General features: G+C 43.5%; 1 long non-coding RNA gene across 1 annotated transcript; it reads left to right on the top strand.

Moving 5' to 3' along the window:
• The first annotated feature begins 8,393 nt into the window (after positions 1-8,393).
• On the top strand, positions 8,394-21,731 carry LOC127143487 (uncharacterized). Its single transcript, XR_007814944.1, has 3 exons — positions 8,394-8,567; positions 18,700-18,844; positions 20,517-21,731. It is a non-coding gene; the product is annotated as an uncharacterized LOC127143487 (long non-coding RNA).

Here is a 21,731-nt window from a genome sequence, read left to right as displayed (position 1 = left end):
ATGAAATCCAGTCTACTCACCAGTCCGCCTTTACAGACTCATTGTGTTTATACTCACGTTCTTGCAAACTTATCACTAACTTTCTAAGAAGAGAGGGTTTTGTGGGAGAGGTAAGCATGATAAATTATAACTCGGAAGCTTAGTGGTGGTGACATTGAAGTCACAGAACTTACTTTATGTAATAATCAAAAAGCCACTGAAAAAATCCTATCAAATACTAACTTCCAATTTGGCTTACAAAATATGTCATCCTCATACCACTCTATTAGCACCAAACACAAGCTGCAGCTGATGGGAATGTCACTAGTTTTGTGGGTATTTGGTCATTGAAAAAAGTATTAGTTAGTTGGTTAGTTAGTACAATTTATCCTGATGGGGTCATGAATATCTGTGCCAAATTTCATGATAATCCATCCAATACCTGTTGAGGTATTTCAGTTTGGACCGACCAGCAGTTCCTTCCCTTGAGCCATGCTGCTAGCACGGCTAAAAATTCGTTAGCCAACTCCTGAAAGAACAACACCTGTCTTCTTCCTTACCTTCTTTCTCTGTTTGCTTACTTCTTTCTCCCACTGTCACAACTTATTTTCTTCTGTCTCTCCATGCATCTATCCATCCATCCATCCATCCATCCTTTTCAAAAGGCCAATCAGGTGACTGGAGAGATGTTTACTAAGGAGCAGCTCGTAGCTCCATAAAAGGCGTGATGGAAAGTCAGGGTAGTCGAGCCTGGAGTGACGGATTGTACCAGGCCTCCCTGGCGGAATAAATAGAGGCATTAGCTGGCCCATGCTACTGCTGAGGCTTACTGGCCTATGAAATGTGCAGCATGGCAGTGTCCTGGGCCTCGCCACAGTGTGATGAATGGCTTATATTCCTCTGTAAAGCATATTAAAGTCAGATTGTATGATGGATAGCAGGCAGAAGACACCAGGAAGAGTGGAAGGTGGAATAGGGGGAAGGTTAAGGAAGTTTTGGGGGGGGGGCTTTTGATAAAATATGTAAAGGGAGGAAATTAAATCCCAGACAAAAATATCAAAAGTGACCCCCCTCCCTCACTCCTGTTCCTTATATTTCTAGTGACTGATGAAGAGAGCAGAGGTGATTTTGAATTTTTAATGAGTCCCCTTTAGGCCCCAGCACAATGTCTGGTCTTTGTATGGCTCTTAGCTTCAACAGAAAGGTTCTTATGCACTTGTTCAGGTGCGCTTGCAATTCAGATTTTACCCATGACCCATTAATCTCTGAATGACTGCCTCTCATTCACAATGAAGCCCAGGTAACCATACACCATTTGTCCTTTGGTGGAATAAACTCCACTGAACTTCAGGATGTACCAAAGTTTCATTAGTTACATTCTGGGAAATACATGGACCGTCTTTCATGTTTATTGTCAGATAAGAAGGTTGATACCATTCTTATGATAAATAAGAAGCTGTAGCATCTGTAATAGTAATCATTTTACTTCTATCTTTGGGTCAATCACTCTTTGACTCCTGAGTTGAACTTCTCACAACCTCTGAACCTATGAAACCTGTCATGACACAGCTTTATTTTCAGGGATGCACAAACCCTGCAAAGTCAGGGGACCACTGCTTTAGGTGAGAAACAGGGTAGACCTCAGATTGGCTGCAGGTGTATTAAAACGTAGACAGACAAATACACATATACACGTCACCTGAGATCCATGTCCTGAGAATGTGAGAGGAGACCAAGTGAGCACAGTGCCTCTCTTGGCTGAGAGATCATCTTTATGTATATTATCCACACATTGGTAAAACATCTTTCTGAACATAGATTTCGGTGACACTGTAAAATTTTGTCTACGCTCAATTTTGAGTCAGTGGAGGAGGGTGGGATTATTTCAAAACATACTTTTTTTCTTCCTCTTGCTGTAAATCACTTCAAGATGTCATACTGGAACTAAATACCAGCGGGTGCCAAACAGACTTTTTCAACACTAAGTATGGGCATTCCTCATCCTGTGTGAATGGTAGAGTTCCCTCCTGACATGAATCACAGGTACACATGAGTCACACTGAGCACACAGAGGTAGACACTTGAAAAGTGTATATAAAGAAATATAGTTTAAGAAATGATTTGTAAAATAAGATAATTAATTGAATAATGGTATGAAGGACCCATGAATTAATTCATTTAGAAATTCCATAATTACCATGGGACCAAAACCCAATAATTTAATTGGTTAAAATAGTCATGATTACATGGAAATTTCCATATTCATTAGTTTGCTGTCATCACAAGCTCAGTCCAGTAATTGCTTTTTCACTCTGCAGATGTGATGTGAGCGTGATGAGTGGACAACTTTCATACAGGCTGGATGCAGAGCAGAGCAGCACTGATGGAGATGTGATGCCAAAGTAGACCTGCATACGTGTTGGGTCCTGGCCATGGTCACTCAGGGAATCTGGGACTCCACTCCAGCGTCGGGGGGGTCCATTGAATGACTGGCAGACTCAGTGAAGTCAGTCACTCAGCTGATCAAAATCGGATATCTTCATTCATGTGGGAGCAACTCTGCCTGGTATTATGGATCAGGGGAGATTGATCCCTGACCTTCTCTATTTAATCACAGGTAGAGAGATGGTATCGACTTATTGGCTTTGAAGTGGTGAAGTGAAGGGTTAAATAGACCACATCGACTCCAGTGTGCTGAGTGAGTCCCCATGAGAGAATGCAGGAAGTGCCAAAAAGAGCCATGAGTATATATGTGTGTTTTTGTAATACCCAGGACCAGTGTATCTTGTAAAAAATGCAAATAACAAATTTGAAAGTGATGCATTGCAGCAGCATGGCTGGTTGCCTTCCTGGCAAGGCTTATCCCTCATTTGTTATTAATATATTTATTATTTGTTTCATTAATTTATAGAAACGATCAATCACTTTAAATGTAGCCAGAATTAATCCTCTGGCGATGCTAATCGTGTGGAGAAAATTTGAAACGGTGCATCATCAGTCAACTGGCTCCATCAGACTCTGTTATCTGAACCAAGTGTCCTCTCATTTTAATTTAATTCAACCCCCCTCCTGCCTCTCTCTCCCTCTCTCGCTCTCTTTCTCTGTCTCTCTCTTGTTCTCCAAGAAGGGAAATTACACCGTGAGTAGAAGTACAAAATGATTTTGGCAGCCTGCTCTGACAAACTCTCCCAATCACTGTCTACTTCTTCAGCATGATCAGACCTTTACAGCTTTACACTTAATTTCCAAAGTTGATATCAAACGGTCATCAGTCATTTTGCCTTAAGCTCTGCAGTAATATATAAAAAGACTTTCCCCGGGAACTTGTTTTCTCACTCTACACAGGGATTGTTTACTACTGTTGTACAGCCATGCATAATTAAAGGTCTTATGAATAACTAAGACCATGCATTTAACCATGCCACACTCTCCCCTTGGGACAGAAAATAAATCCTCAGAATGCTCTTACCAAGGTCAGGGGTTGAGCTAACGTCTCATTAGAAACTCATTTTCCCATCATGGAATCACGAGTGAATGGGGAGTGATGGAAAGCCTCAAGGTATTGATCGGCAGTTGTTACGCTTAAAAAAAAAAATAGAGATAATAGTATGTAGTACTGTAGTATGAGCCACAGCCCTCCACACACACACACACACACACACACATACACACTCGTACTAAGACCTTGGAGCTACCTGGCCAGACACTTCAGAGTAATTAAACAAAAATAGAATATCAAATGGACTGTGAAGTGTGGGTATCAGTAGAAGGGCTGCTTTGGGACTGATAGTTGGAAGTGTGTGTGTGTGTGTGTGTTTGTGTGGGAGGGGGTGTGTGAGCTTGCACAGGGGTGGCACTAGGACAATCCAGGGTGAAGTTGTGAAACTGCGTGATGAATGTCGTTTCATAACCACGACCGAGGTGGAACGATTAAACCCTTCTCACCGATCACCTCCCCTGCAGCCTGAATGAAACCAGCAGGGACACGCCGCCTCTGCTCTCAGCAACCCCGACAGCAGAGGACACACGTGTGCACACACACACACACACACACACACACACACACACACACACACATTGGAAAAGTCACTTCTCCAACTGCTGATCCTTGTTGGTTTAACATCAAACATTCACAAATATTAGTGATCCCAATGAGCCTAGGAAATTGAAATATTCTGTAAATCACTTTGAATTTGTTGTGTGAAAGTGTTTTATATTCCATGTTGATAGCTGCATGTAATTATACAACTAATCCTTTGCTTGTTTAGAAGACATGTCCATGCAAGCTGGGAGAAATGTGCTGATCCAGCACTGTGTTTCAGCCAGTAAAGCATCTTTGCTGAATTTCATTTATATTTGTGCATTTAGTTGACTTATTCAACAGCTCATGATGGATGAGCATGAAGCGGCTCAACAGCACTTTAGCACTACACATGGCTGCCAATGCACCCACAGTGTTTCTTTTAGGTGACCAAACTTATGTCCTTCTGTTTACAGGACAGTATTTCTAAACTCAGTTTACCAAGGTTCCCCTGTACTACTCAATCAGCCAAACCCCTACAGTAAACTGCACACACACATACTAACACACCACAGGGGAACTGACATGGCTCTGAAGGTCACCGGCTACAAAACAGCTCTGATTCCCAGAGGTCTTAATGACTTTCAGACACCCTGCTCACTTTTCCACTTTCACTTTGAAAACAGCGGCCACTGGGTTTTTCCGCATATAACCATGATAATCCATGTGCTGGTGTTCAACATGGGAGGGATTACTGCCATGAGGGACAGCAGGCTTCAGGGAGGGGGAGGAAAGTTGTCACGCTTGGCATGATGCTTGGCATATCATCTCCGCTCACTGTTAAAATGTTTCTCTATATGATGTAATGCGTAATTGAGTTTCTACTGTAAATATAAACATGAATAGACTGTATAACATTTATTCTTGTGAGATGGGGAATCGGGATGTTTGAATTATTGTGGGATATTTTCAGAAAGTAATTTCCACTGCTGTCAATCACAATAATAGAACACGCTGCACTGAGGTTTGACAAAGATCACTTTAAAAGACAGTACATTGAAAAGGCTTTGCAATCCAAACTCATGCATTTGGTGGTGGTGTGATTAGTACTGTTGCCTCATGGCAAGAAGGTTCTGGATTCAAACCATGGTTTGCCTTCTTGCCTTCAGGGCTTCTCTGTATGGAGTTTACATGTTCTCCCTGTGCTTGACCTTTGCGCTCTGCTCTCTCCAGGTACTCCAGCTTTTTTTCACTGATGCTTTATTGTAAAGTTTATCCCAGACAAAGCTGAGGAAACTAAACCCCCAGCCTAATGAAAAACCACCCAACTGCTGCTAAAGCATTACACAGAACCAGACAGATTCACGTTTTTAGAGCATTTGAGATACTGCAGAGTATCCTCCAAAGACAGGGAGAAAAAGGTTTGTTTACTTAATCATGAAAGCGAACAACAGAACATGTTGGGGGAAAGTAAATGGTGTCTGGTCGGTGTTGTGTTGGCTCAAAAGGTTAATGAGGTGCGTGTTCGCTCGGAGGAGAGGAGACAATGATGCTCTTTACGGAAGAGGAGACGTCACACGCCCGAGGGGCCACCATAATGACACCCCTCAGATCTCATTATCAGGCTTATTGATTGGTCATGGCCACCTGCCCCTCCACCCACACACATATACAGAACCAAACACACACACACACGCAACCACACATGCAAAGATATGAAGTTTTGTACTAACGTACAGGAGGATTACGCACGCAGACTAATTCATGCACATATCTCCTTAGGTTAACAAGCTGGGAAAGTCTGGTCAACATGCCAGATATGGGCTCTCTAGGTCCATTCACAGCTTCCTACACACACACATCGAAACAAACATGCCTGGGAAAGTGACACACTCCACATCTGTAATGCACTTACACACACCCACACAGCCACTCCACAGGGCTTGAACACACACATACACACACTTAAAAATACATGGACATTTTCAGCCCCTAATGTGAAGCTGCCATTTTGTTCTGAGAGAAAATTGCTTTAATTAAAATTAGCACTGTGATAATAGCTGTACGCCCAGCTGGGTTGTCAGAGGTTTGAACACTCAGCCGTGTCAGCCCACACACCATCACCATCATGAGATGAACCAGCGGGGAGTATGTGACATTGTTTAATAACATGCCTTCCTTGCACTTTGTTAGCATCTGGCTCAGGAATTGGTGCGATTATGCAGAGGATATAGATCTCTGAGAACAACTCAAAAAAAAGTCACTAAACATCAGCTTGTGTTGTTGTTTCCATACATTACACAACTGTCAGATTCTGCCCTTCCACCACTTTCAGATGAACTACAATAGCAGAAATCACATTATGTCATACAGTAGGTACAATTTGTTGGTTATTTTTAGGTAAGAAGAGAAGAGGCGTAAATCAAATGTTTCAAAATAAGCCTTTGTTTCCTGGCAAAAAATAGTTCAGGTTGGCAAATTCCCCCACCAATTACATAACTACTGTGGAGGTGAGGACCGGCAGAACTACAGTAATAAATCTAATTAAGGCGTCTCCCCACGCAGGACCCGTCTGCCGCTGCTGTCTTGCTCCCCCGTCTCCCACCTGCCCGCGACACTCGAACCCTGACCTGCTCTCCTGGGGGACGCAGGCGAGGAGGCGACTGGTATCGGTAGCACCTGGCAGTGGGATGTAGGGACGGCAGCAGGTGGCACAGATTGCACAGATGCCACCCCCCCGCCCCACCGACATAGAAACCTCAGACTGGAAGAGGAAGGAGAAGAGGTGGGTGGGGCAGGTTAAGAAATGGAGGAAGAAAGGAATGAGGGGCATAGTTTGGAAAGAATGATGTGAGAGGAGGGATGGAGGAGATGGTGGACCAGTGTGGTGAAAGAACTAAGAGGATGTGGAATCATTTTTACATTTTGATGTGAGACTTTTGAGCATTTTTCTTTTTTATTGTCTCACCCAGAGGGGTTCAGTATCTCTGAGGTTTTATACCAATCAGCCATAACATTAAAACCACTGACAGGTGAAGTGAATTACATAGATTTTTTTCATGATAGTACAGTCTTCTGCTGGGAAACCTTGGCTCCTGATATTCATCTGGATGTTATGTAGACATGTACCACTTATCTAAACATTGTTGTGTGTGGTCCAAGCACAGATCTGACTTGTTGCGGTGCATCCCAAAGATTCTGGATCAGCTTGAGATCTGGGGCCAGGTCAAGAACTTGGGCTCCTTGTCATGTTCCTTGAGACATTTCTGAGCAGTTTGTGTAGTGTGGTGGCGTGTTGTATGTGTGTGTGTGTTGTCAATGTCAGGACCCAAGGTTTCCCACAGGGGTGTTGCTTGGCATAAAGCTCTACTGGGGCACAGGCCCTTCAGCAGAAATATACGACGTCTATTCTCACATGCCCCAGTAAAAGGGGTCTGGCGACGCAGGCCTGTGATTTCCCAGCAGAACACTGGATTGTTATGAGATGATCAATGTTATTCACTTCACCTGTCAGTGGTTTTAATGTTGTGGCTGATAATGTTGGTGCATACAAGAGCATAAAATAAATAAATACAAACTTTTGCATCTAAAATCCATGTAAAGAACATGCTTTTCTTCTCCTTTCTTTTCTTAGTCGAGGAACTTGAGAAAAGTTTTCCACATAATAAGCTGTACAGACACAAGCAACAGTTTTACAGTGCACTGCGCTATTTGGATTAGCCCTTTAATGGAAAGACTTGGAGGGAAGCAGCAGCAGAGGAGGTGATGAAACAAGCTACTTTTGAGGATAAGGTGAAAAGAAGATGAGGAGAAACGTGGAAGAGCCCAGTCACATTAACTGTGAGATATGCTCAGGATTTGGGCTATTCCTGCACCACTTTGTGTAACAGGATTGCACTTAAAAAGGCGGTTCATTATTGAAATTCATTAGTTTTCACAGAGGCACAGATAAATCACCTTCATTTTTCCCCACACTGCACGTGTATTATGGGCCTGCTGCATTTGGATTTTACCCAAGTCTGGTCTGGGTTTAGACAGTTTGAACACTGACACATATCAGAGGCACTTTTGTATAAGAGGGTTAATCACTTGTCAGTTAATGGTACCCAAGATGCACTTAGTGGCGTGTCTGTGAAAACAACGATGAGTTTATACAGGTGAGGCAATATTCATGGGCTGTAATGGAAGTTAATTGTGCTGTAACAGACGACTATAGTTTAACATCCCGCACAGTATTATTGTTTCCCATAATTACGCACGTCAAGTGCAGATGTTTGTAAGACTACGGGCAGTTGTGTTATGTAAGACTTTATTTATTATTGTATCGAGGCTACCTTTGTGATTGGCTGTGGGCCCCTGGGGGAGGCCGGGGTGGGTGGGGAGCTTTAAGAGCCTCTGCCCCGCTTCCCGTCGTGTCTCCGAGCAAAGCGACGTAGAGCAGAAGCAGCAGCAGCAGCAGCAGCAGCGGAGGATCAGGAGGAGAGGGAGGAGAGCCGAGCGCATCCCAAAGTTTGAAGCTGCAGCTGTTCGACGCAGCGAACACAAGGATCGGCTTATGCGGAATCAGGTTTGTAGAATACGCATTAATATGTAATGCATGTATAATAATATATTTTTTTTAATGAGCACTATTAAAGCGCGGTGGATTTCTAAGAGCGCGATGTCAAACTGTACGATGTGACTTGCATGCACCGTTTCAGATACTGTATGTAAGTTTAAAACTCCGTCGTTGATTTCGGTATCAGGATATTTGTGTCAAACTTTCGGAGATGTCCTCTCGCTTCAGACGCTCTGCTCTCTCGCAGCCCGGTCCAGTCTGCCAAACCACAATTAGCTGATCAGAAGAGTCCTACTGCCAAAAAAGCAGCAGTAAATGCCTCTGTTGGTTTGGAAATAAACAGGAGAAATGGCAGAGATGGGAGCTTGATGAGGATAACTTTAAGTCTTATAGCAAGAGAAAAACGACACACTATCTATTGAACTTGGTGACTGCTGTTATCAGCTGTATTTATTTCATCTTATGCCATTTCCTCAGAGATATCAACAACTGTATGTTATGGTGATTTATGTCTCAAATTATTGAGCTAATGTAGTTTTTTTGTCAATGTCTGCAAAAAGCAGAGAACAACACTGCTAACATGGACTGCTTTTTTTTTTTTTAATAACCAAACCTGCTTACTTTGATTAATTTGAAACCACAAAACCACCAGGTTGCCACATCATGGACCAATGTGCCATGAAATTACTACGACAATACCTGTGTGGCAAGACAGAATTCCTTCTCTCCTTTCGGCCCCAAGCAAGTGCACCTTCAGGAAATGTGGACTGAATTATCAAGCTGAGACAGGGTGTATTCCCCCCCCCCCCAAACACCTCACAGGTCATTAAGGTGGTACAGGTGCACACATCCTAAACAGCTAGCACTATGCAAGTGAATTTAATTTAGAACTGTCACTCAGAGTAAGAATCTAATTTTCCCTCATAATGTCTTTTGAATTTCATTTGCTCTCTCAGGTTTGCAACTGATTCTGATAGAAGGGAAGAAAAATAAGCCATTGACAGCCGTGTTGTCAGTGCATTACTCTCTATCTGTGATCGACACCCATTAAGTTACTGAGAAATGTGATCCATTTCCTGCGTGGAGGTGTGGGCTCTGGCCCATCCCGTAGCTTATCGTTTACCCGTCACAGGGCTCTGAAATCTGTGCCAGGCGTTGGATGCACCGCAGCCTTCCTGGGCTCCTCCATCCGTATTGTCTCGCATTACGGTGACGGCTGCTGAATAATTAACTGTGTCTTGTTAACAGTAATGAGTAATCTGAGTTTGTTTTTTTTTTTCTTTTTTCTCTCTGGAATCTGATGGAGGTCACTGAGCAGAGGACAGAGGTCTCATTCTGCTCTAAAAACCAGTTTGAGCTTCCAGATTAAAACGAAAAGGATACCCAGAGTGGAGAGCTGCTCAGCACTCTCAGGTTAAGTGAAAAGTAATCGGAACGCTCATTCAGAAACACATAGTGTGCTGCTGAAGGCTGAATTTCAATAAGGTTTAGTAGCAGGTGCTTAGTTTTCATTGAAGAGACAAACCTCATTAGGGTTTGTGCTGATTTTGATGAATGAAACACCTCAACAAACAGTTCCCAGCCACTGGACAAATCATTACAAACTCTTTAAGTAGAACTAGGAGTGGAGAGTTCAGTGTTTCAAAATATCAAACATGTCAGGCTGAATTTTAGATAGAGGTCTAATTCATGCAAAGAACATCCAGAATATATTCATTCCAAGACCAAATACTCATAGTGCAGGGAAACGTTTGTTAAGGTGTTTTGAAAATGAAGAGGCAGTCTGTGACTACTTTGCTTTTGCTGACCACTCTCAGTGCACCACTTCTCATAAATACACAGCACGCTGTGGTAATGCTGATCGGCAGGAAGCTGTCAGTGTCATCATGCGATGACCTGTAATGAGAGGAGAGATGGAAAGGAAAGAGAAAACCCAGGTGGGTTTACCCACAAAGCCGTCCTCACACTCCTGTCAGGATATACAGAATTACATGGAGCGCATTAGTGAATCAGGTTCTCCACCACGCAGCTGTCTCGCTGCGTCACTGCCAATCTCTGTGATTAGGTCCGATATCTTATATCATTTATTCTCTATTGCTCACCAAGGTGGCTGCTTTATTACATTGTTCGAGGGCTGCTGTTTAAAAGCAGCTGAGCGAGGAGGTACAGTCGCTGAAGTGTCTTTGCAGCATCACTCTGAGAGCCATAATTGAAATTTCATGCTGTGGTGTATGGTTCAGCTCTGAAATGGACCTTTTCACATGGAACCATAGAATAAGAAATCACCTGTACATTGTGTGGTACTTCAGTGTATTGTCCCTGAAATAATAGCTGTGTCACACTGAGCGTGATTCAATTTGGCTGCATATAATGTTGGCAACATCGCACATAGGGTCATAAACGTCCTATTTGCTGTTGAGTGAAGAGCCGCCTCCCGCTCACGTCAACACAAAGCCAGCCGGGGAAAAGGTGGGACGGCCCCTGACGAGACGTAACAGAGTCCTCATGGGCCTTCGACAAATAAGAGTGATGCGATCCTACGGGTACGAAATGGTTTTGATTTCCTGTTGAAGAGCTCTCATCAAATATTCATCAACCCCATAATCTATAGTCCTTTGATGACGGACATGGGGACAGGATTTATTGTCTCCCTGCTCCATCTCAGCTCAGAGGTAGACCCCGAGACCCTGGAGCAGCTCCCAGCATGAATCTACTAACTGGTCTTGAAATACTAGAGAAGGGAAAAAAATGAGGCCAGTTCACTTATTGAATGAAATCTGCTGATGGACCATGAAGTAACCCGCACAGATAAGCTCCTCTTTCTTCTGCCTGAGATGCTGTTTGGTCCTCGCCTTTCCTGGTCTGCGAGGCTTTAGGGGCCCTTCCAGCTCCTCCTCTCTGTCTCTCCCTGCACCCTCGGTAATCAAATCAGCTGAACAGACTGCCTCCACTTCAGCAAGGTGATATGTCCGTGTCTTTGTGATGACTTTTCTTCTGTGTTTAATCCGTGCTTAGGAGTCCAACCGGTGGCTTCTATTTCAGTGGGGATGAGAGCAGTCAGCAGCTCCCTGCTGAGCAAAGTTATTTCAGCTTCGCTGTTTGAATCAGCACTTTGCCATTGTTGAGTATTTAAAGCTCCTCTTTTTTCTTAAAAGGTGGAGCGGTTTTACCGGGCATTGCACCCTGATATTGTATTTTCACATTCATGGGTGTGAACCATCTGTTAAAAGCTTCTTTTTTTTTTTTTTGCATCGCTGATTGAAAGCATTGTTTAACATCCTGGCTCTGACGTCTCAGGTCATTTCCTTTTACCGTCTACAGCAAAGTTTCAGACTAGTTTTAATGCTGACTCCGAGCAATGCCACCTTGGTTTTGAGCAAGTGTTGTGTGGGCAGGGCATGTAATATATATGGCCTTCATCGTTGGCCGGTTGACTGGCTGGCACAGGCTCTGTTCTGTCCCAGTAGACTTGACAGAATGGCTGCCTGATGGGGGAGAAAGTGCTGTCTTCTGACTTTAAGAGTGCTGACATCTCCATATTCCCTCACCCCACTCACACACCCATCCCACTTCCATCCTCCCCCTGAATCTCATCTTTCTTTTTCCTTTCTCTCACCTTTACTGATTTTTTTTTCTCTCTTCCTCTCACCTCCAGATGTATCTGATTGATACCATCCGACCCTCCCGTGTTTCCCCGATGTAGCTGCACACCTCTGCTCTGTTTGAATGCAGGCGTAAATCATAGGGATTACCATTCAGCTCTCCACCTTTCCTCCCTGCTTCTCTTGCTCTGTCTCGGCTTCCCTTCTGCCCGTTCCCGCTCATGTGTTACCTCATCTTTCATCTGACCACCTCTCACCCTCGCCCTATCCTTTTTTCCCCCAAGTGCTGTGTTGTGCTGTTAGCCATTGTGACAGCAGTGGGAAGGAGGGAGAGGGGCCTTTCAAGGTGAACTATAGGGTTCGATTGGCCATGTCAGCCGCTCTCGCACGCCCTCTCTCTGTCCTCCTCATCGCCCTTTTGTCCCAACTGATAGAAAATAAAACTTTCCTTTTCCTTTATAACTTTCCCTTCCCTTTTATAACTCTGACTCACTAATTCACTCACCCATCCACACTTTGATCCACTCACTGCTGACCTGCCTCCACTTGTGGACCGGTCTCTCTTGGTCCTCATCATTGTGTGAATATTTCATGCCTGTGATTTGTGAATTAAATATAGGATGTAGGTGGGTATGATTGGACTGACATTTATTCACCCTGACGGGTGGGACGGGGGGGGTGAGAGTGTGTGTGTGTGTGGGGTGGGGGGGGGGGGGGGGGGGGGACTGATGGAAATAATGGTCAGATGTGACAGAGTTGATTAAGATGGAGAGAAAGGTGGTTTCTTTTGCTGCCTGCCAGCAACTCAGCATCAGTGAGGTCGATGACTCGAAGCTCTAAATGTGTCGCAGGCCTCTGTAGACTCTGAGTCCCCACCACACCCCATCCCAACCCCTCTGCAGCCCCCCCACCCCCACCCCACTCAAGGGCTCCATAACAGGAAAAATCACATTTAGAGCTTCAAGAGTCATGACTGGGTGACATAAAATTCACAAATAGATTCGCTCTGAGAGTGTGTGCATTTAGTCTTTTTTATTGTATTTTTAAGGTTGTTAATATTTTCTGTGACATGCCTGCTCTATTGAACAGGGTGTAGCACACATATTAGATAGTAAACGTGACTCTATAAAGTCTTAAATATGGGGTTTATGTGCTTTTCTCAAACAAAACCACAAGCTATTTCAACATTTTGATGACGCAGAAACCAGAGAAATCAAAACTGTTTTTTTTTTAGTATCCTAGTACACATTTAAAGCTGTAAAATGTTTGTAAACATCAACATTCATGTTCAATATTTGAGCCTATAGATTTCAACATTGCTAAGTGAATATCTTTTTAGAGATCTTGAACCATGTTTTTTTGGGGGAAATCAACACCGTTTATGGAATGGACAGGGAGCACTATGTATCCCACATATGCACTAATATATACACATATATAACACACAGATTCATACACCTCAGAAAATGTAGTTTAAAATACTAACATTTACAAAATGTTTCCTTTTGAACCCTGTGTAGCTGCTTTGTTCTACATGTTAACCATCGTCAAACATATAACTGAGCAAGCTCTATTCTGCACATAGATGTGTCTACATGCATATACTGTCTATATAACACTTACTGTAACCATATGAAGTAACTCATTACAATACGCAATACAATATTTATTCCAGTATTCTTTGTGGTCCCAGTCACCCTTGCAGTATTTGTGTCATAGTTTGATCTGCATGTAGACATTGTCCATTGTTATCAGTGAGAATTAAATGGCTCATTAAAATGTATAATGGCTCCTTTGAGAGAAACTTGTATAGGTGGAGGCAAAGAACAGGATGCTATGGAGAACATATTGTCAAATTAAGACCCACTATATAGTTACACTTAAGACCTGAGTCAGTCAGTTCCTTAGCCTAACCAGGTTACACATATATGACTGTATGACCAGTCACAGGATGAGTGTTGGGTTTGTGTCGACACATCTCTATGCATGTGTCTCTGTGTTTTGCGAGCCAGCAAATTAGTTCTCTGTGTCCATATATTGTATCCTGCTGTGACTCCAATATTCCACACAGCTTAGACAAATGCATTTACAAGTGTAAATACTCTCAATCAGAAGCAGGAGGTCCAGCATCCAGCTGTGTTTCTCCACAGAGAGATACGGGATCGTCTCCCTCAGAGCGTTCCCTCCGGTGACAGTCAGACACACCGGTGCTTCATGCTGTCAGGCAAGAGTGACACAAACAAACCAGGACTAGGTTGGAGGCTAAAAACGAAGGGAGGACCCCCGCCCCCACCCCCACCCTCCTCCCCTTCCTTCTCTCATCTCCCTTATGTCACTAGATCTGATCCTGCTCTGCATTTTTGGGGGGGGGGGGGGGGGGGGGAATGTGCAGTCAGCCACGCAGCAGATGACCCTGTCAGGGGAGACTGTCTAAATCAGGCCTTGTTATATTTAGGTAAAACAGAAAGCTTGTCTTGTACAAAATGAAGACTGATTTTAAATCTTGAATACTTTGAATATTGATGCAGGAGTGACCTTGAGAAACCCTAAATATGCTGATAGAGAAAATAGACTGCATGTTCATCTGGGCTAGTGATAAAATGATAGATTGCAGGCAGCTTGGAAGATGGAATTGCTCAGCTGTATTGAGAATCACAGAGGGCTTGTTTTTTCCCTTTGCTCTCTCATCTGTGCACAGCTCCATTTGTCTTTCCTTCTAAATCTCCATCCCTTGTTCATTTCTCCTGGTTCACCACAATATAAGTTTCTGTATGAGCTGATGTGAACACTTTCTTACAGCATAGGGCCACTTTTTTTCTCTTTAGAAACATCTGACAGCGAGATCCATACTTCAGCCTTATGAGGAGTGAGCAGTGGGAAAGCATACATTTTGGGCGACGGACAGGTTCCAGAGGAATGCATCTATATAAAATGTATTGCACTCTCTGTTGTGTCACTGCACCTTTTTGTTTAAAGTCAGCAGTCCTGAGTGCTTTCCACTCTCGCAGCACTGCCTTCTCATTTGCATGTACACTCAGTAAAAGAACAGGGTGCTCTCTCTCGCTCTGTCTCAATGCGTCTTTATATCTGTCTCTCACACACAAATACACACCTTTTTTGTACATAAGCAAATGTGTATGCAGAGCTGAACAACTGACTGTGTTGGAACAGCAGAATATTTAATTGCCCAACTTTATCACCATTATTGTAACTACTGACTGTCTGCCAGCCTAATTATGACGGGGGCTATCCGAGGAGCTGGCTGGTCATGAGCCAAGCTGCAAGCCAAGTGTAGAGAGGAACGACTCCACAGACACTTTGTCTCTCTCAGGTGCCAAAAATACCTGTAAGATGGTCGTGTTTTGGTCTGGAAATCTGAGTGTGCACACGTGCATGTGCACAAAACCATGTGTGTTTTCCCTCGGACGACAGCTCAGCATCTTTGAACTGCAGGCTGAGCTGCACATGTTGGATAAGGCTGATATTTGGAGAAGGTTTGTTGTTGTGCACAGCTGAAGGTGACCTGGTCCCCATTGTTCTCATTAGCCACAGACACGCCGCAGATGGAAACTCCCAGAGGTGACGAATGAACCCAAACACCCAGGAGTCACAGCCGCAAAGAAAATCAAACATATCAATAAGGCTTAATGATGGATGGTATCTCACGGGGCGCATTCCACCATTCGACAGTTTGCATGTGTGCAGCTTATGTGTCTGTATGTGTGTTTTGTAAACAGTATTACTTTTATAGTGATGTGAAGGGGGGATACCCACCTGAGCTTGTGTATCTCATGCAGCTCCCATCTGCCTTTTCTTCAGGTCCACTTTATCTTTATAAGCAGCAAATTGGAAAGGGTTAATTCAATTCCCAGCAGGCTGTGGCTGAGACTTGGACATTTACCGTCTCTCTCTCTCTCTCTCTCTCTCTCTCTTCTTTCTTTTGTTCTTGCCACTTGCTCTCCCCCCTCGCCCTTTTCTCCCTTTTTCTCTTTGTTTCTAAAGTCTAATTACTTTTAGAGAGTGGCTTTACTCAAGCTATAAATAATGACAAATCAAGCCTGTCTCTGCACTGAACCTGCGGAGGTTTGCGTGTTAGAGAAGACTACGCGGTCTGCAGTTTTCCTCTTGAAAAGATGATGCTCAGCCCTGTGTGTGTGTGAGAAATTTGCGTGACTGTTGGGTTTTTCTCGTTTGGAAGTCATAAGTGTGACCTTTGTGTGTATGTGTGTATCTGTGGATGCACATGAGAGATAGTGGGAGGTGGATAGAGGAGGTAAAAGGTGACACCTTGGTCACCTGAGAGGTAACTAAATTATTTTCAGCTCACTTCATTTCATTTACCCTGATGAGTTCTGTCAACGTTAGCTTGACCAATGGCTCTGTGAAGTGATGACAGTGGTGCTGAGCGTGTGTGTGTGTGAGAGTGAGAGAGAGAGAGAGCTATGTGTTTCAGTCCATCTCTCTATCTACATTCTGTATCTGTACTGTATTTGTATGTGTTGTTTAGCTTAAGTAAACTTAGCATTGTCTACTTCTAAACTTGTGTATGTCCCTGTCATCGATGTGTGTGTGTGTGTGTGTGTTTGAGTATGAATGAGCTACTACTAGTGTGCTTCATTGTGTGTGTGTGAGTGTGTGTGTGTGTGAGAGAGAGAGAGAGAGGTGTCCATTTAAGGGCTTTTCGATGAAGACTGACGAGTGTCCGCTTCGCTTCCCTTCATCTCCAGGGTTTCGTCGGTGCTTCGAGGAAGTGTTCTGGAGGAGAAAGGGAGTGGGCGAGAACTAGCGCGAGTCGAGCACGACGAGGCTGATGGACGACAGAATGTGTGTGTGTGTGTGTGTGTGTGTGTGTGTGTGTGCGAGGCTGATGGAGGGTGATGGCAGGAGTGAGACTTAACGAGGAGGAAAATAAGCTGAGCAATCTCTGTCTGTCCTCCCTCTATCTCCCAATGACTTATTCACACACACACACACACACCTTGGACCACGACTGAACTATCTGACCACTGACTCTACAAAGGCTTGTTGCAAATGCAGGAGATACAGTAGCTTTGCCATAAAATGGACCATTCTGTGTACAATATGTTCTACACTCACAGCTATTAATCATTGCTTAGATAAATCAATATACTACAAGTAATAGTAATAGTATACCTGTTATTACATAACATGATGAATTTCACTATTTCAAAGAGAACTAATGCTTCCTCTCTCTCACCTTTAAGTCGTCTCTCTCAGTGGTGAGCTAGTTAGAAATAAAGAAGAATCGCTGCCAATAAATAATTACAGGTTGGATGAGATCAGATGAGGAGGTTATGTTTGCACCTTTCCGCTGCTCCACCTACATTCAAACTGGAAATGATCCCAGTGTGTGTGTGTGTGTGTGTTTTTTCCCCATTTGTATCTCAAATGTGTGTGTGTGAATATCCACTGTATGCGTTTAATGCCTCTGTGTGTATGTGTGTGTGTGAGAGAGAGAGAGAGAGAGAGAGAGAGACTGGTCTGTAGGTATCCCTTTGTGTTTACATGTTACAGTAGAGATTCCCCTGTGCAGTGACCATCTGTTGTGGGGACAGTTTGGTGCTGAACCTCACTGCTTTTTGAGAACAGATTAAAATGTGTGTGTGTGTGTGTGTGTGTGTGTGTGAGAGAGAGAGAGAGAGAGAGAGAGAGAGAGAGAGAGTACCAAAAACAATAGTGAAAGTTGGCAGTGAGTTCACTCACACAGGTTTATTGTGTTGCCTTTTCTGTGGCTGTGTACAAACTATTAACTATAAATTAGTTTTGTCTAATGGTGGTGAAAGTTCTACTTTATCATTCTTAGTGGTAATGAAGGATAATAGATTAAACTAAGTATGTTGACCTTATTCAATTGACCTTTTTCACAGCAGACATTCTGACATTTCGTAGCAGGAAAAGCACAGCTATAATTGATAACATTATAAATAACCACATCCCATTTAGGTGAGCTAGTTCCAGTGTCCTGCCATTGTGCATGCTGGCTCACTGTCACTGGCTTATTGGGAACAACTGATGGAACTGAGTCATCGTTAATGCAATTTGTTTCACCTGTGCATTTCCGGCCATGACAGGTCAAACTGTGTGCTATGCTATGAAAAAGCTCCATACTGGGTTTGTGTCTGAAAACCTCTTATTTACTATTTAGAGCTCTATGTTTCCACCATGGAGCAAAAACAGTAGCGTCAACGGCATGTATTACTTTCTGCTAGCAATCCCACAATGCAGTGCATCCAGTTTTATGTATGTAAAATAACTATCATTGTCAGTTTTCTTACTGTAACATGTCAAATTGTCTTCTGTGGAATAAGCACACTGTCATCTTCAACCTGACCACAGGACTAATTAACATCATTAATATAATTAGCTGTGTATACTAGTCTCGACTGCAGTATATCTAAACAAAGTTTCTATAGCTGCTTGTATTAGTAAACTACATTGAACAGCATAAGCAGGTGTAGTTTCTTAAATGAAAGTAATTGGTTCTTTAAATTCCTTTATTTTATTTTTTTTAACTGAAGTTTGCAGTGATACACAGCTCTACCTCCTTCGTATCCTGGATCTTGCTAGCATTGCCCCATCCTGAAGCCTAAACACCGAGCTGCACGCTGACATTTCGGCTGTTGGATCAGTTCTACAGAGGCGAGAGAGTGTAACTGGCAACAAGTAAGAACATAGAAGATTTAAAGAGTAGCTGCTGAACAACATTATCCTTACTAAGCCTAAGAATTTGGTTATAAGGTTGGTTTCAGGACTTGTAGCATTAAAAAGTCCCACAGCAGTCGATGAAAAAGCATTTCTGACCTGGAGCTGCAATGTGTGACAGTGTCAGTTGTAACAGTGTCCTTGAAAACAGTTTCAAGGTTTCCAGACCTATTTTTGGGTTTTGCAACTCGAATCACTCAGAGGCTGTGACAAGCTGGAATTGCTTGCACTCACTCACACACACACACACACACACACACACACAGCAGGTCTGTTTGTACACACACAGAAGTGCACATCCATTCGCAGTGTGAGTGCCACCTTCCAGGTGTGTCATCCTGCTGCCAGCCTGAGTCTGGTACGCCACACACCCTGGAGACACTGGCTGATGAAGTAGCAGATAGAAAACCTTTGAACTGAACGCGACAGGGACAGAGAGAGAGAGAGAGAGAGAGAGAGAGAGAGAGAGGGAGTGTATGGAAAAGGCATTTTGCCATGGTCATGCAGAGGAGAGTCAGTCCAGTTTGTGCCAGAAAACCTCTCCTCTCTCCTCTGTACTGCTGCCCGTTCACCACAGGAACTTCTGCTCTATTCATCCATCTTTACCTCCTCCATCAATCCTCACAATTTCCTTTTCATCTTCCTCTGTTTTCTGTCCATCCTACATTCCTATTTTTATCTCGATACATTGACTCGCTTGTCTCTTTCTTTTTTCTCTTGTTGTCCTTTAATGCTTCTCATAAAGACAGTCACTCATTTATTATAAATTCAAATCTTCCTCAATCTCTGCACCTCTCTTCATCTCATCCCATCCCTCATTAAATCATTAACTTAAAATTTAAAAGCACTTACTATTAATGCTTCTTCCACCCATCTCTCTTTCTCCTTCTCTCTCCCTCTGCATTCTCTCACCTTTGTGTCTCCTCAGCATTCCCCCCCCACACACACACACACACACAGTGCTCCCCATATCTCTCCATATCACCTTTGTCTAAGCAAATAGCCCAGTCACTGCTCTATTCAGATAAGTGAGCAGGTAAAAATGGTTTGCATATCGCGTTTCCTCAACGATTTGAAACCCGGCCCGCCACGGGAGATGTGACTTTGGATTATTAATGAGACTCTGCAAACACTTTGTCTTTCCTTCCATCATGTGAACAAATGAATGGGGGGGGGGCAACAAGTGAACAAATGGCTCGCTGTAACAGTGCTCTGACAAATGAGGGTGATGTAATGCGGTATCCGTGTTTATAATCACGCATTCATTATTGCTAATGTGGCCTGTAATGACACAGTAATCAGCTTACTAATTGAGTGTCATTACAGGGGATGCTGGTGCTGTGTTCTCCCCCATAGATGGTTAATGTCACTGTCACTATCACTTATTGAGCAGAGGGTCATAATAATCACAGCATGTGATGAAATGAGGAAGGAATGATTTAATCTTCTCCTTATGGTCCACATTAGAAACAGTCAGTCCTAATGGGAAAGTTGTGCAAGTTGTGCCTGTAGAGATTGTCTGTGTACTGATGTTATATTGCTCAAATTAAATGTCCTCATCACAGCTTTATTAGTGAGATTTTTTACCAGTTATCTCATTGCTTTTCTAACCAGGTGGCTCCTCTGTTTGCAGGTGGTGGTTTCGAAGGAGCTGCGGTGATTCTTCAGCTCAACCAGGAACATCCGACGACAATAAACCATCATTGTCCCTCTGTCGTATCATGAGGACAGTCTGCCTGAACAGATTCTGCATTCAGCGCACTGACCGGATGAAGGCTGCTTTTTTTTGTGACTGACAGTCTTAACAAACACAAACTCACCATCTCAGAACCTCCTAATTCATTCCCTACCTCTTGTTGCTTCTCGGCTTGTCAAGAGAAGAGATCATCCCAAAGGGAGACGGTGAAAGGAAGTTATTATTTCAACACTTGACAGCTCTGACCTACTTATCACGCTCCAGCTAGCCGGACTGAAGGGGAAAAAAACAAACAAAAAAAAAAAAAACAAAACTTGCATTTAGCAGGCAGCATCAGCAAAAGGTGATGCACTCCTCTGTATTCAGGGCCATTGATCCACTGACCTCCTGATCTAATTAGCTGCACACAAACAACCCATGCATGTGTGAACGCAGACAAACACCTGGTGTCGCCCTGCAGATGCTTTAAATAGCCTCGTGTTTGTAACACTAGCGTCTGTCCCTTGGCTCGGTGACACGACACCCACAACACACACACACACACACACTTAAGCAGCTATACCCAATTGGGTGTTAGGAGTCCATCTGCACCCCATTAACTCCCGTAGCAAACACCGACCTTGACTGTGACGCGTGCTTGTGCGTTTGCATCAGCAGGAAGCAGTGTCACATCCTGTCTGCTCTGATTGGGAGTGAGAATGAGAGCTGCTGTGGCAGACTGGCCTTGATAAATACTCTTGGAAAAAAAAATTAGTGCCTGAGGGTCAGCCACTCAAACTGGAAGCCATAGAGCTTCATTAGAAGCTGTTTAGTCACTTCCTTAAAATGTGTGACATTCAAAAGTAGTCCACATTAATTGAAAAGTGTGTGTGTGTGTGTGTGTGCATGTGTGTCTGTCACGTTGTCAGAGCAGATTAGGGCCAGGTCTGTCTTGGTCATGTCACTTTGACTGACCTAGATTTGACAAAATAAACCGGCCACCAGAGGAAAACCTGTATGCTGTGATCAGAACAACACACACACATTTTGGAGATTGCTCTGCAGTCTTCTAACTTTTAACCTGCTAACTTACTCTGCCTAGCTACTTCACCCAACTAACAGGGTTTACAATATAAAACGTGTAAACTCTTAATTTAGCCTCATAATCAAACT

The sequence above is a fragment of the Lates calcarifer genome, linkage group LG17, assembly GCF_001640805.2.
Source record: "Lates calcarifer isolate ASB-BC8 linkage group LG17, TLL_Latcal_v3, whole genome shotgun sequence".
In the NCBI taxonomy this organism is placed as follows: Eukaryota; Metazoa; Chordata; class Actinopteri; family Centropomidae; genus Lates; species Lates calcarifer.
The sequence above is the reverse complement of the archived record's forward strand: the minus strand, read 5'-3'. Positions and strand labels throughout refer to the sequence as shown.